The sequence below is a fragment of the Grampus griseus genome, assembly GCF_964374135.1.
Source record: "Grampus griseus genome assembly, chromosome: 11".
Classification (NCBI taxonomy): Eukaryota; Metazoa; Chordata; class Mammalia; order Artiodactyla; family Delphinidae; genus Grampus; species Grampus griseus.
The window spans coordinates 25,468,039-25,480,899 of NC_139005.1; the positions used below are offsets into that span (position 1 = coordinate 25,468,039).

Sequence of the window (12,861 nt, forward strand, 5' to 3'; positions counted from 1 at the left end):
TATTAGTAATAAGAAAGGAAAGAAAATAGGTAATTGTATTTTAATGTAATAAGCGAAATGCTATTGAAACATCTGTAACAGTTATTCATATGGGAAAAAGTACACACTTTTCTTAATGCTAATTTAAAGAGAAATATCAGGAGAAAGCCAATGTTTCTATAGTCAGATATAATAAAATATGGTAGTAAGACTAAATGACCAACTATGGAAATTGCACCCCAATTTCTGCAAACCTATCAGAATGGCTGAAGTCCAAAAAACTGACTATACCAAATGCTGACAAGTATGCAAAGAGACAGAACTCTCGTAAATTGGTGGTGGTAATGCAAAAAGGTACAGCCACTTAGGAAAGACAGTCTGCAGTTTCTTACAAGGCTAAACATAGTCCTACTATGTGATCCTATAACCCCAGCCTAATCAGTAGAGAAACATAATACAAATTTCAAGAGGAGCAACCTACAATATACCTGACGAATACTTGTCAAAACTGTCAAGGTCATCAAAAACAAGTAAGGTCTGAGAAACTGTCATAGCCGAGAGGAGCCTAAGGAGACAAGACAACTGAATGTAATGTAGTATACTGGATGGGTTCCTCCAACAGAGAAAGGACATTAAGTAAACAAAAGGAAATCTGAATGGAGTATAGACTTTAGTTAACAATAATGTATCATATTGATCCATTAACTGCAACACAAGCATCATACTACCCTAGGATGTTAATGACAGGGAAAACTGTGCATGGAGGGAGGTGTGGTGGGGTGTATATGGGAACTCTCTTATTATCTTCTCCATTTTTCTGTAAATCTAAAACTGTTCCAAAAATCAAGTCTGTTTTTAAAAATTACATTCCAATATTTAATGTAAGGACAAAAACATATATTATATCCAATCTTATAAGTAGTCTACCTTTTGTAAAGGCTAACACAGATATCTCACTGTTAATCCATCCAAATGATTAAAAGTAATAAAACACATCAAGTGTGGCATTTTGTTCCAAATGACTGTGGATTCATATTGTAGTAAGAAACTAGTTTTGGACACCATTTTGATTTCTCACAGAATAATTTATACTTTGAAATATATTACTAATTTAAGAAGATTAAGTGTTGTAATCTATTTACATTCTTATCCATTTTTCCACTGCTTCATTTAGGCACTCTTTTCTAAAATATCTTTCCATTAATTTGCTGGCATAAGCAGCTGATAAATTATTTTCTGTCATTGCTGTTTGCTCCCTATTTTAATCAGAAGCTTGTCTGTGCTCCTCCAAGTCTCATAAATATAACTAACAGTTGTGTTCCTCTTAATACCTATAGCACTGTCTTCACCAAAGATGAGGCTAGGCCCCACAGTAACAACTTCCAGCAAAATGGCAACTCTCATTATTTTGGTACAGGGTAACAGTTAAGAGAAATAAGCTATGCAAACACAAGCTCAAGTTTGCTCGCTACAGAGATTCCATTAGTCAACTATCCTCTTATGTACCATTGACTAAGAAGTATCAAGTCTTGGGGAAAATTTACTACAATGAGGACACAGGGTATTAAAAAATTCACACTAGAGCTCTGTAAGGGTGCTTTGAAGCTTTGAAGGGTGTGTAAACTTCTGTATGTCTTAGAGATGTCAGAGTCTTTCCTTTAAAGAGCCAAATAATGATGACTGTAGGGTCCGAATAGCCAGGGAACATTCCTATCCACATCTCAAAGGTCTGAACGATCCCAAGAGAGTAGCACAGGCTAAGCTTCTACTTTGGGATGCTATTTATCTATCCACAGATATTGTGAGAGTTCTAGATCCCAAACAAGGTTTGCAGAAATTTTCTATGCTCTCCCTCCACAAAACAACAATAACAGGGCTGGGAAAGCTACCTATGGAACTCCTGAACTGAAGGAATAAAGGAACTGACTCATTATAAATGGCTAAGAGCCCCCTGAAATCACGACGGAAGTTATTTGGATCTTTAGGGACAGCCAGAACCGTGAATGGACATCCATCTATCATCAGGGATAGATGACCCAAAATAGACCTCTGAACAGGCCCCCAAAATACACCCAGTGTGCAAAGCCCTTGGTTGAGAGTGCCCCAGTGGGCACACAAGTCAGTGCACTCCTCCAGGTTACTGCATACTCCTGGGAGGCAATATTGTTACAACTGGGACTAACATGAAAGAAGTGGAGAAGCAGACCTCACTCATTGAATATATACTACAAGCTTCCTCTTTCTGGGTCAGGGGAATAACAACTACTAATTAGAGTAGTAGCAGGGTAGGGTAGTATTAGACTACTTACTCCAAGTGACACAAATATCTCCCCATTTAGAAAAGCAAGCATAAATTTTACAAATGACGCTGAATATCCCTCTTACAGAAATGAGACACAAAGTAGGGAAACTAATCCATTCAACGGTCTGATAATTCTACAGAGCTCTTATCTAAAGCCTATTCTGCCCTGTTTAAGGTGTAAACTCTTGGCTGTGTTCAGAGTATCACTGCCATTATATTTACCAATTACTTCATATAGCCTTTGTTTCCGGTTTTACTGGACAAAAAGAAAAAATATGAAAGCTATTCCAGATCATTTTACTCTGGCCAGTTATACGGAGAATGGTACATAAGCAAAAATAATTTTAACAGATTTGAGATTCAATTATTTTATTACTGCCTCCAGATTACAAAAATCCAATTAATTATGGCCTAAATAATTCAGAGAATTTCCAGTGAAATAAGTGCATCTGCTTCATGCAAAGCTATAATGTGAATCACCATTAGACCAAATTTGGATTTCAAAGTCTACTTTATAGCACATATATTTAAAAAGATAATGTGTAACTATAAAAGAAATGTAACTAGGGAATTCCCTGGTGGTCCAGTGGCTTGTGCTCCGGGCTGTCACTGCGGAGGGCCTGGGTTCGATCCCTGGTCAGGGAACTGAGATCCCACAAGCCACATCACGTGGCCAAAAAAAAAAAAAAAAAAAAAAGATGTAACTAATATTTTTACTTAACATACTAGAATGTATATGGGCAGGTCTAGAAGGACTGAGATCTAAAACTTTCTTAACTCTCATAAAGTTTCTGAAATATGTCATATTACAAAGAATCTAATCCTCTTCTTACTTTGTAGATGATGTTAGAATACCAAAAATACACCTCTTCTCCCTGTGGCTGGGAGCACGAGATCTGGCCTTTTGGTAGCTCCATGCTTCCTCTCAATTGGCACTGGGAGTCAGGGACCCTGCCCCCAGCTCCAAGTCACTGGTGAGGATTTCTATAGTCTGTGCATGAGTTTGCAAGTAGAGGGATATCTGTGAACCTTGAAGCTATTTCTCAGGCTGAGAGACCCTGTTACATATTTCTTCACTCATCTCCTCTCTGAACCTTCCCACTCCTAGGGCCCCAGTGAGTTCCCTCCCTTGTTGTCCATTTCCACCAGTCTATTTCTGAACAGGGTATTTCTCCACAAAACAAGGCCAAGTCTCCCAATACTTCCCTATGCTCCTGTCCCTGAGGGATATCACTGAAGCCTAGGTGCTTTAAAGAAAGTTTGCTGATAGGAATAATGAAAACAGAAGGGAAGTTGAAACAGGTAATCTCTTCTGCCCTGTCCCTTTTTCACTGTGTTCCTTTTCTCTCTAAAGGTAAAGTTAAAACACACACACACACACACACACACACACACACACACACGGACAGAATACTCACAGTCAGTAATTTTTCCTCAGTATTTTGATAAAGGTGAGAGGAGGAAATGGAGATACTATGGATGCTGCCTAAGAAGTCCATGCTGAGGCAAAGAAAAAGGGATGATATGGTGGTGAGGTAACTCTTCTCCTTCCCATGTCTAACCCTACAGGTCTCCAAATGTCTATCTCCAAAGACCCAGCCTGAATTACTATGAGCAGGAGTTGGGAGAGGGAATACTAGGCAGCAATGGGTCCTACAAGAGACTGACCAGGGAAAGAGAAATGGGGGTGGGTGAGGAGAGGTGGGCACCTTCACGGTGGTAACTAAAATAAAGGGGCACTCCTTTCACAGAAAGACATTTCCTGCACATGTGCTGTCTCTACACCACAGTAAGCTGTCCCCTTCAAAGCACATGCCCCAGGAGGCTGCATATTCACCATTCATTCTGATAATTCTCCAACTATTTAGACATCTCTGAGCAGGCGACGTATAAGCAGAGACCTGATGAAGTAGTAGCCATCACATAGTTAACGCACAGAGCTTACTATAGGCAGGTGTTATTCTAAGTGCTCTACATATATTAACCCATTTCATCAGCATAATTACTCTATGAAGTAGGTCCCATTATTGTTCTCATTTTACAGATGTAGAAACTGAGGCACAAAAAGGTTAAATAACTTGCTCAGGTCAGATAACGAGGAAATTCAAACCTAAGCAGTCTGACTCCAGAGTCTGTGCTCTTAATTCTATGTACGAGGTCATCTCAGGAAAAGTATTTCAGGCAAGGGAAATAGCAAGTGGACAGTCCCTGTGGTACAAGTGAGCTTGTCCCAGCTGAGATTCAGCAAGACCAGGACACCGATGCATCTGAGTGAGGTGGTGGAAAATGAAGTCAGAGAGATAGCCAGGAGCCAGATAAAACAGGACCTTGTAGGCTGTGGTGTGGACTTTTGATTTTATACTAAGTACCATGGGAAGTAACTGGAGTGTCTTAAACAGAGAAGTGACTTTGTTTTAAAAAGATCACCCTGGCAGCTGAGAGAACAGACTGTAGTGGTCAAGGGTAGATGCAAAGAGATCAGCTAGGAGCTTCTGCAACAGTCCAGGCAAGAGATGATGGCAGTACAGATTAGAGAGAGAGTGCTAGGGTGGTGAGAAGTGATAAGATTCTGAATACATTCTGAAGGCATAAAGTATTATATATGATTTGCTGATGGATTAGATATGAGAGAAACGAATAGTCAAGAAGGATATGGTGATACCATGGATTTTGGTCTAAGCACCTGGATGAATAGGGTAGCTATTTACTGAAACAAGGAACAATGGAGAAGACAGGGATTTTACTGTGGAGAGGAGGGCTGTCAGGGAGCTGGAACGAAGAATTCAGTTTTGGATATGTTAACTCTGAGATGCCTATTAGATATCCAAGAGAAGTTTTTGAATAAGCATTTAGATATACGAATTTTTTTATTTTTATTTATTTGTTTATTTATTTATCTTTGGCTGTGTTGGGTCCTCATTGCTGCACATGGTCTTTCTTTAGTTGCGATGAGCGGGGGCTACTCTTTGTTGCAGTGTGCGGGCTTCTCATTGCGGTGGCTTCTCTTGTTGCAGAGCATGGGCTCTAGGCGCGCGGGCTTCCGTAGTTGTGGTGTGTGGGCTCAGTAGTTGTGGCTCACGGGCTCTAGAGCACAGGCTCAGTAGACGTGACACACGGGCTTAGCTGCTCCGCAGCATGTGGGATCTTCCCAGACCAGGGCTCGAACCCGTGTCCCCTGCATTGGCAGGCGGATTCTTAACCACTGTGCCACCAGGGAAGCCCCTAGATATACGAATTTAAATTCAGGGGAAGAGTTAGAAACATAAAAAGGACGGTATTTAACATCACAGGGCTGGGTAAGATCACTTAGGAAATGACTGTAGATGAAGAGAGGAAGCCTGGGGTCAGACCTAGGGAACTCAAGCAACACTGAGAGGCTGGGAAGAGGACGAGGAACTGGCAAAAAGGTAAATGAGAAAAAGCCGTCAGTAAGGTAAGAGAAAACCAGAAGCATCATGCAAGCCAAGTTAAAGAAAATGTTTTAACAAGGACGGTGCTGACAACAGGAAGTCACTGCGACCTTGACAAAGAGATTTCTGTGTGGTGTGGGGGAGAAAACCTGTCTGGCGTTGTTCCAAGGAAGACTGCAAAGAGAGGAAGTCGAAGCAGAGAGCACAGTCAACTCTTCTGAGGAGTTCTGCTGGAAAGATGATAAAGGGATAATATTGGAGGAGAATGTGGGGTTGAGGGAAGGGTTTCAGGTTTTGTTTTGTTAAAGACAGGAGGATGTTAACTCATTCAGGCAACATTTCCAGTGTGCCTACACTATGCCAGACACAGTGACTGATGCTCTAGGCCTGATCAGGAGAGTCCAATCCTCTGAGGATCTCTCACTCTCCTACCTTGCCTTCCTAATTCTACACAGAGAGCTGGTTTGCCTATTCCATACTACGTTATGGCTGATACAGGGTGTACTCCCCAGGCAACCACACTTCCTATCCCCAGCATACAGCTTACCTACTTTACCCTTGTAAGCCTTTATGAAACAGAACAGGACCCTCTGAAGCCCTCCCAGGTACAAATCCTTTCCATGTCACCCATTTCTTGTTTGCAGGAAATAGGCGTCATTCAGCCTCCTTGACCTTCCCTGAGTCCCAAAGGGCAGATTCAAACAGTTGCTTATCAGGGAAGGGAGGGAATGCCGAAACAAAGGAGGAGCAGTCAAGAAAGGGTGGTGTAGCCACAGGGCAGGGTCCTGGTTCCATCACAGGAATATACTTAACAAAATACCTTTGAGTTCTTCTGCAGGAACTAAGGCCCCCACCCAGATGGAGGATGGTAACTTCAGGCTGAGCACAAGAGTCCTGGAACACCGCCCTGTTACCTTACCATCAACCAATCAGAAGAAAGTCTGCACAGAGTGGAAGAGAACAAAGACTCTGACACCCTCCTCAAATAATTCTCCCTTTAAAAATTTCACGGTAGAGCAGAGTCTTTGGAGTTGGTTTTCAGACATGAGTCCGCTTTCTCCCCAGGTTGCTGGCCTCCTGAATAAAGCAACCTTTCCATTCCTACCAGCACTTGTCTCTCAAGTATTGGCTTTCAAGCATCAAGCAGCCAAACCTGAGTTTGATAACATTTATACAGGACACTGAATCCACGAGGGGATGCGCTCTCACCACTTTATCTTTTCTCCCTCTGGCACTCCTTGAGACAGTCCCAAACCATTCTCACTTGAATAAGCCATGCCAATTATCTTAGCACCAGTGAACAGCTATTACTGGTCCTGGATTTATGACAGACAGCAGGTGCTCACCAACATCCATGTTCTCCTCTCCTTCCCAATATCTTTGCATCTGGGTGGGGGCCAAAAGACTATTTCTTACCAATGAAATGGGAGCAGAAGTGATGGGTGTCACCTCCAGCTTGAGACACACAACCTGTCTTTCTTCTGCTACTCATCAGCTAAATGCAAATGGAAATGGGGCCTTAAAGACGGGAAGGCCACACATGGAAGAAACCTGGCTCATTGAATGCCTCTGCAAAACAGAGCCCCTTCCCACGTTGGCCTACATTAGATTAAACAATGAATGAGAAATAAGCTTCTATTGTTTTGAGCCGCTGATAGTCTAGGGTTGTTATTACAACAGTTAGCTATTTTTGTATTTCTGGATTAGCGTGAATTTTGTGTTAGTTTTGACCTTCTGACTATAATCAGAAGCAATTCCTGACTATACTGCACCTTCTCTTCCTTGGTAATGCTCTACATTGCCTGCTACTGTGCTCAAATGCATGATGAGTATAGTTCTTCAAATATGGGATAGAATTTGCCCACTTTCTATGGATGCTCTCTACCTTTCACAGAAGAAGCCATATACCCACCACTAAGCTACTAATCAAGACCACAGGTTTTAACTCACGATGGGCCTATTAGCCTTTCTAAATCTACAACCTCTAGATCCAGCTGGTGATCTTGCAGATGGAGGCTGCTGGTCACAAAGGGAATCAAGCAAAAGAAGCTGGAGGGATCTCTGAAAATTCATAGACACTACTGAAAAATGTTCGTCGATAAAGAAACCTGAATTCTGGTAATCCTAAAAGTTTATTTTGATTAAGATCTTAATAAAAGTGTATCAACATCCATCCAGTAAGTTGTGAATTTCTAAGAGACTCATAATATATTTCCTTCTTGATTACATCAAATTTAAAGAGCCATACTTTATTTAGTTAACATTAAATATAAATACCCTTCAATTACTGAAGTTTATTCACTGGGAACCAAAGGAGTACACAATACAGATATTCTGTTTCAAACTCAGCTGGAGGTACCCCAATTTAATTCTGTCCCTAACCACCTGGAGTTAGTGCAGGCATTATCCATTAGAGGGCATGGCGCCCAATAAGACTGCCCTGATTTCAGAGATTCCGCAGGCCACCTGCACTTCTCACAGACTGGCAATACATTTGGAAGTTCCCACAAGCCCCTCTAGTTTGACAATTTATAACTCACAGAACTCAGAAAAATGCTATACTTATGATTATAATTTTATTACAAGGGATACAAATCAGAAGGACCAGACAAATGAAGATACACACAGGTTGAGGTCTGAGAAGGACTGCAGAACTTTCATGCTCTCTCCTTGTGGAATCAGGGTGTGTTACACACCACCTCACCCCCTCAACAATGTGTTCATCAACCAGGAAGCTCCACTGAGCTTTGGTGTCTAAAGTTTGGGGCTTGACTGGGAGCCTGAACCAAGATGGCAGAGTAGAAGGACGTGCTTTCCCTCCCTCTTGTGAGAACACCAGAATCACAACTAGCTGCTGGACAATCATCGACAGGAAGACATTGGAACTCACCAAAAAAGATACCCCACATCCAAAGACAAAGGAGAAGCCACAATGAGATGGGAGGAGGGGCGCAATCACAGCAAAATCAAATCCCATAACTGCTGGGTGGGTGACTCACAGACTGGAGAAAAATTATACCACAGAAGTCCACCCACCAGAGTGAAGGTTCTGAGCCCCACGTCAGGCTTCCCAACCTGGGGGTCCGGCAACGGGAGGAGGAATTCCTAGAGAATCAGGCTTTGAAGGCTAGTGGGATTTGATTGCAGGACTTTGACAGGACTGGGGGAAACAGAGACTCCACTCTTGGAGGGCACACACAAAGTAGTGTGCACATCGGGACCCAGGGGAAGGAGCAGTGAACCCAGGGGAGACTGAACCAGACCTACCTGCTAGTGTTGGAGGGTTTCCTGCGGAGGCAGGGGGTGGCTGGGGCTCACCGTGGGGATAGAGACACTGGCAGCAGAAGTTCTGAGAAGTACTCCTTGGCGTGAGCCACCCAGAGTCCGCCATTAGCCCCACCAAAGAGCCCAGGTAGGCTCCAGTGTTCGGTTGCCTCAGGCCAAACAACCAACACAGAGGGAACCCAGCCCTACCCATCAGCAGTCAAGCGGATTAAAGTTTTACAGCTCTGCCCACCAGAGCAATGCCAGCTCTATCCACCACCAGTTCCTCCCATCAGAAAACCTGCACAAGCCTCGTAGATAGCCTCATCCACCAGAGGAGGGACAGCAGAAGCAAGAAGAACTACAATCCTGCAGCCTGTGGGAAAAAATCACATTCACAGAAAGATAGACAAGATGAAAAGGCAGAGGGCTATGTACCAGATGAAGAAACAGGATAAAACCCCAGAAAAACAACTAAATGAAGTGGAGATACACAACCTTCCAGAAAAAGAATTCAGAATAACGATAGTGAAGATGATCCAGGACCTCGGAAAAACAATGGAGGCAAAGATCGAGAAGATGCAAGAAATGTTTAACAAAGACCTAGAAGAATTAAAGAACAAACAAACAGAGATGAACAATACAATAACAAACGAAAACTACACTAGAAGGAATCAATAGCAGAATAACTGAGGCAGAAGAATAAGTGACCTGGAATACAGAATGGTGGAATTCACTGCTGTGGAACAGAATTAAAAAAAAGAATGAAAAGAAATGAAGACAGCCTATGAGACCTCTGGGACAACATTAAACACAACAACATTCGCATTATAGGGGTCCCAGAAGGAGAAGAGAGAGAGAAAGGACCCAAGAAAATATTTGAAGAGATTATAGTCGAAAACTTCCTTAACATGGGAAAGGAAAGAGCCACCCACGTCCAGGAAGCACAGCGAGCCCCACACAGGATAAACCCAAGGAGAAACACACTGAGACATAGAGTAATCAAATTGGCAAAAATTAGGGACAAAGAAAAATTATTGAAAGCAGCAAGGGAAAAACGACAAATAACATACAAGGGAACTCCCTTAAGGTTAACAGCTGATTTCTCAGCAGAAACTCTACAAGCCAGAAGGGAGTGGCATGATATACTTAAAGTGATGAAAGGGAAGAACGTACAACCAAGATTACTCTACCCAGCAAGGATCTCATTCAGATTTGATGGAGAAATCAAAAGCTTTACAGACAAGCAAAAGCTAAGAGAATTCAGCACCACCAAACCAGCTCTACAACAAATGCTAAAGGAACTTCTCTAAGTGGGAAACACAAGAGAAGAAAAGGACCTACAAAAACAAACCCAAAACAATTCAGAAAATGGTCATAGGAACATACACACCAATAACTACCTTAAACGTGAATGGATTAAGTGCTCCAACCAAAAGACACAGGCTTGCTGAATGGATACAAAAACAAGACCCATATATATGCTGTCTACAAGAGACCCACTTCAGACCTAGGGACACATACAGACTGAAAGTGAGGGGCTGGAAAAAGATATTCCATGCAAATGGAAATCGAAAGCTGGAGTCGCAATACTCATATCAGATAAAATAGACTTTAAAATAAAGAATGTTACAAGAGACAAGGAAGGATACTACATAATGATCAAGGGATGAATCCAAGAAGAAGATATAACAATTATAAATATATATGCACCCAACATAGGAGCACCTCAATACATAAGGCAAACAGCTGTAAAAGAGGAAATCGACAGTAACACAGTGATAGTGGGGGACTTTAACACCACATTTACTCCAATGGACAGATCATCCAAAATGAAAATAAATAAGGAAACAGAAGCTTTAAATGACACAATAGACCAGATAGATTTAATTGATATTTATAGGACATTCCAACCAAAAACAGCAGATTACACTTTCTTCTCAAGTGTGCACAGAACATTCTCCAGGATATATCACATCTTGGGTCACAAATCAAGCCTCAGTAAATTTAAGAAAATTGAAATCTTATCAAGCATCTTTTCTGACCACAACGCTATGAGATTAGAAATGAATTACAGGGGAAAAAACGTAAAAAACACAAACACATGGAGGCTAAACAATACGTTACTAAATAACCAAGAGATCACTGAAGAAATCAAAGAGGAAATCAGAAAACACCCAGAAACAAATGACAATGAAAACACGACGATCCAAAACCTATGGGATGCAGCAAAAGCAGTTCTAAGAGGGAAGTTTATAGCTATACAAGCCTACCTCAAGAAACAAGAAAAATCTCAAATAAATAATCTAACCTTACACCTAAAGGAACTAGAGAAAGAAGAACAAACTAAACCCAAAGTTAGCAGAAGGAAAGAAATCATAAAGATCAGAGCAGAAATAAATGAAATAGCAACAAAGAAAACAATAGCAAAGATCAATAAAACTAAAAGCTGGTTCTTTGAGAAAATAAACAAAATTGATAAACCATTAGTCAGACTCATTAAGAAAGACGGAGAGGACTCAAATCAATAAAATTAGAAAGGAAAAAGAAGTTACAACAGACACCGCAGAAATACAAAGCATCCGAAGAGACTACTACCAGCAACTCTATGCCAATAAAATAGACAACCTGGAAGAAATGGACAAATACTTAGAAAGGTATAACCTTCCAAGACTGAACCAGGAAGAAATAGAAAATATGAACAGACCAATCACAAGTAATGAAATTGAAACTGTGATTAAAAATCTTCCAACAAACAAAAGTCCAGGACCAGATGGCATCACAGGTGAATTCTATCAAACATTTAGAAAAGAGCTAACACCCATCCTTCTCAAACTCTTCCAAAATATTGCAGAGGAAGGAACACTCCCAAATTCATTCTATGAGGCCACCATCAACCTGATACCCAAACCAGACAAAGATACTACAAAAAAAGAAAATTACAGATCAATATCACTCATGAATATAGATGAAAAATCCTCAACAAAATACTAGCAAACAGAATCCAACAACACATGAAAAGGATCATACACCGTGATCAAGTGGGATTTATCCCAGGGAGGCAAGGATTCTTCAATATATGCAAATCAATAAATGTGATACACCATATTAACAAAATGAAGAAGAAAAACCATATGATCATCTCAATAGATGCAGAAAAAGCTTCCGACAAAATTCAACACAAATTTATGATAAAAACTCTCCAGAAAGTGGGCATAGAGGGAACCTATCTCAACATAATAAAGACCGTATATGACAAACCCACAGCAAACATCATTCTCAATGGTGAAAAACTGAAAGCATTTCCTCTAAGATCAGGAAGAAGACAAGGATGTCCAGTCTCACCACTATTATTCAACATAGTTTTGGAAGTTTTAGCCTCAGCAATCAGAGAAGAAAAAGAAATAAAATTAATACAAATTGGAAAAGAAGTAAAACTGTCACTGTTTGCCGATGACATGATACTATACATAGAGAAGCCTAAAGATGACACCAGAAAACTACTAGAGCTAATCAATGAATTTGGTAAAGTTGCAGGATACAAAATTAATGCACAGAAATCTCATGCATTCCTATACACTAATGATGAAAAATCTCTAAGAGAAATAAAGGAAACACTCGCATTTACCACTGCAACAAAAAGAATAAAATACCTAGGAATAAACCTACCTAAGGAGACAAAAGACCTGTATGCAGAAAACTATAAGACACTGATGAAGAAATTAAAAACAATACAAACAGATGGAGCGATATATCATGTTCCTGGACTGGAAGAATCAACATCAACATTGTGAAAATGACTACACTACCCAAAGCAATCTACAGATTCAATGCAATCCCCATCAAACTACCCATGACATTTTTCACAGAACTATAACAAAAAATTTCACAGTGTGTTTGGGAACA

The 12,861-nt window shown here is 40.9% G+C and overlaps 1 protein-coding gene across 4 annotated transcripts in view; it reads right to left on the reverse strand.

Annotated features, from left to right (window-relative positions):
* Positions 1-12,861, reverse strand: part of DENND5B (DENN domain containing 5B) — a gene marked incomplete at its 5' end in the record, with an annotated part of 211,739 nt that overhangs the window by 113,060 nt on the left and 85,818 nt on the right. The gene's annotated exons all lie outside the window — the stretch shown is intronic.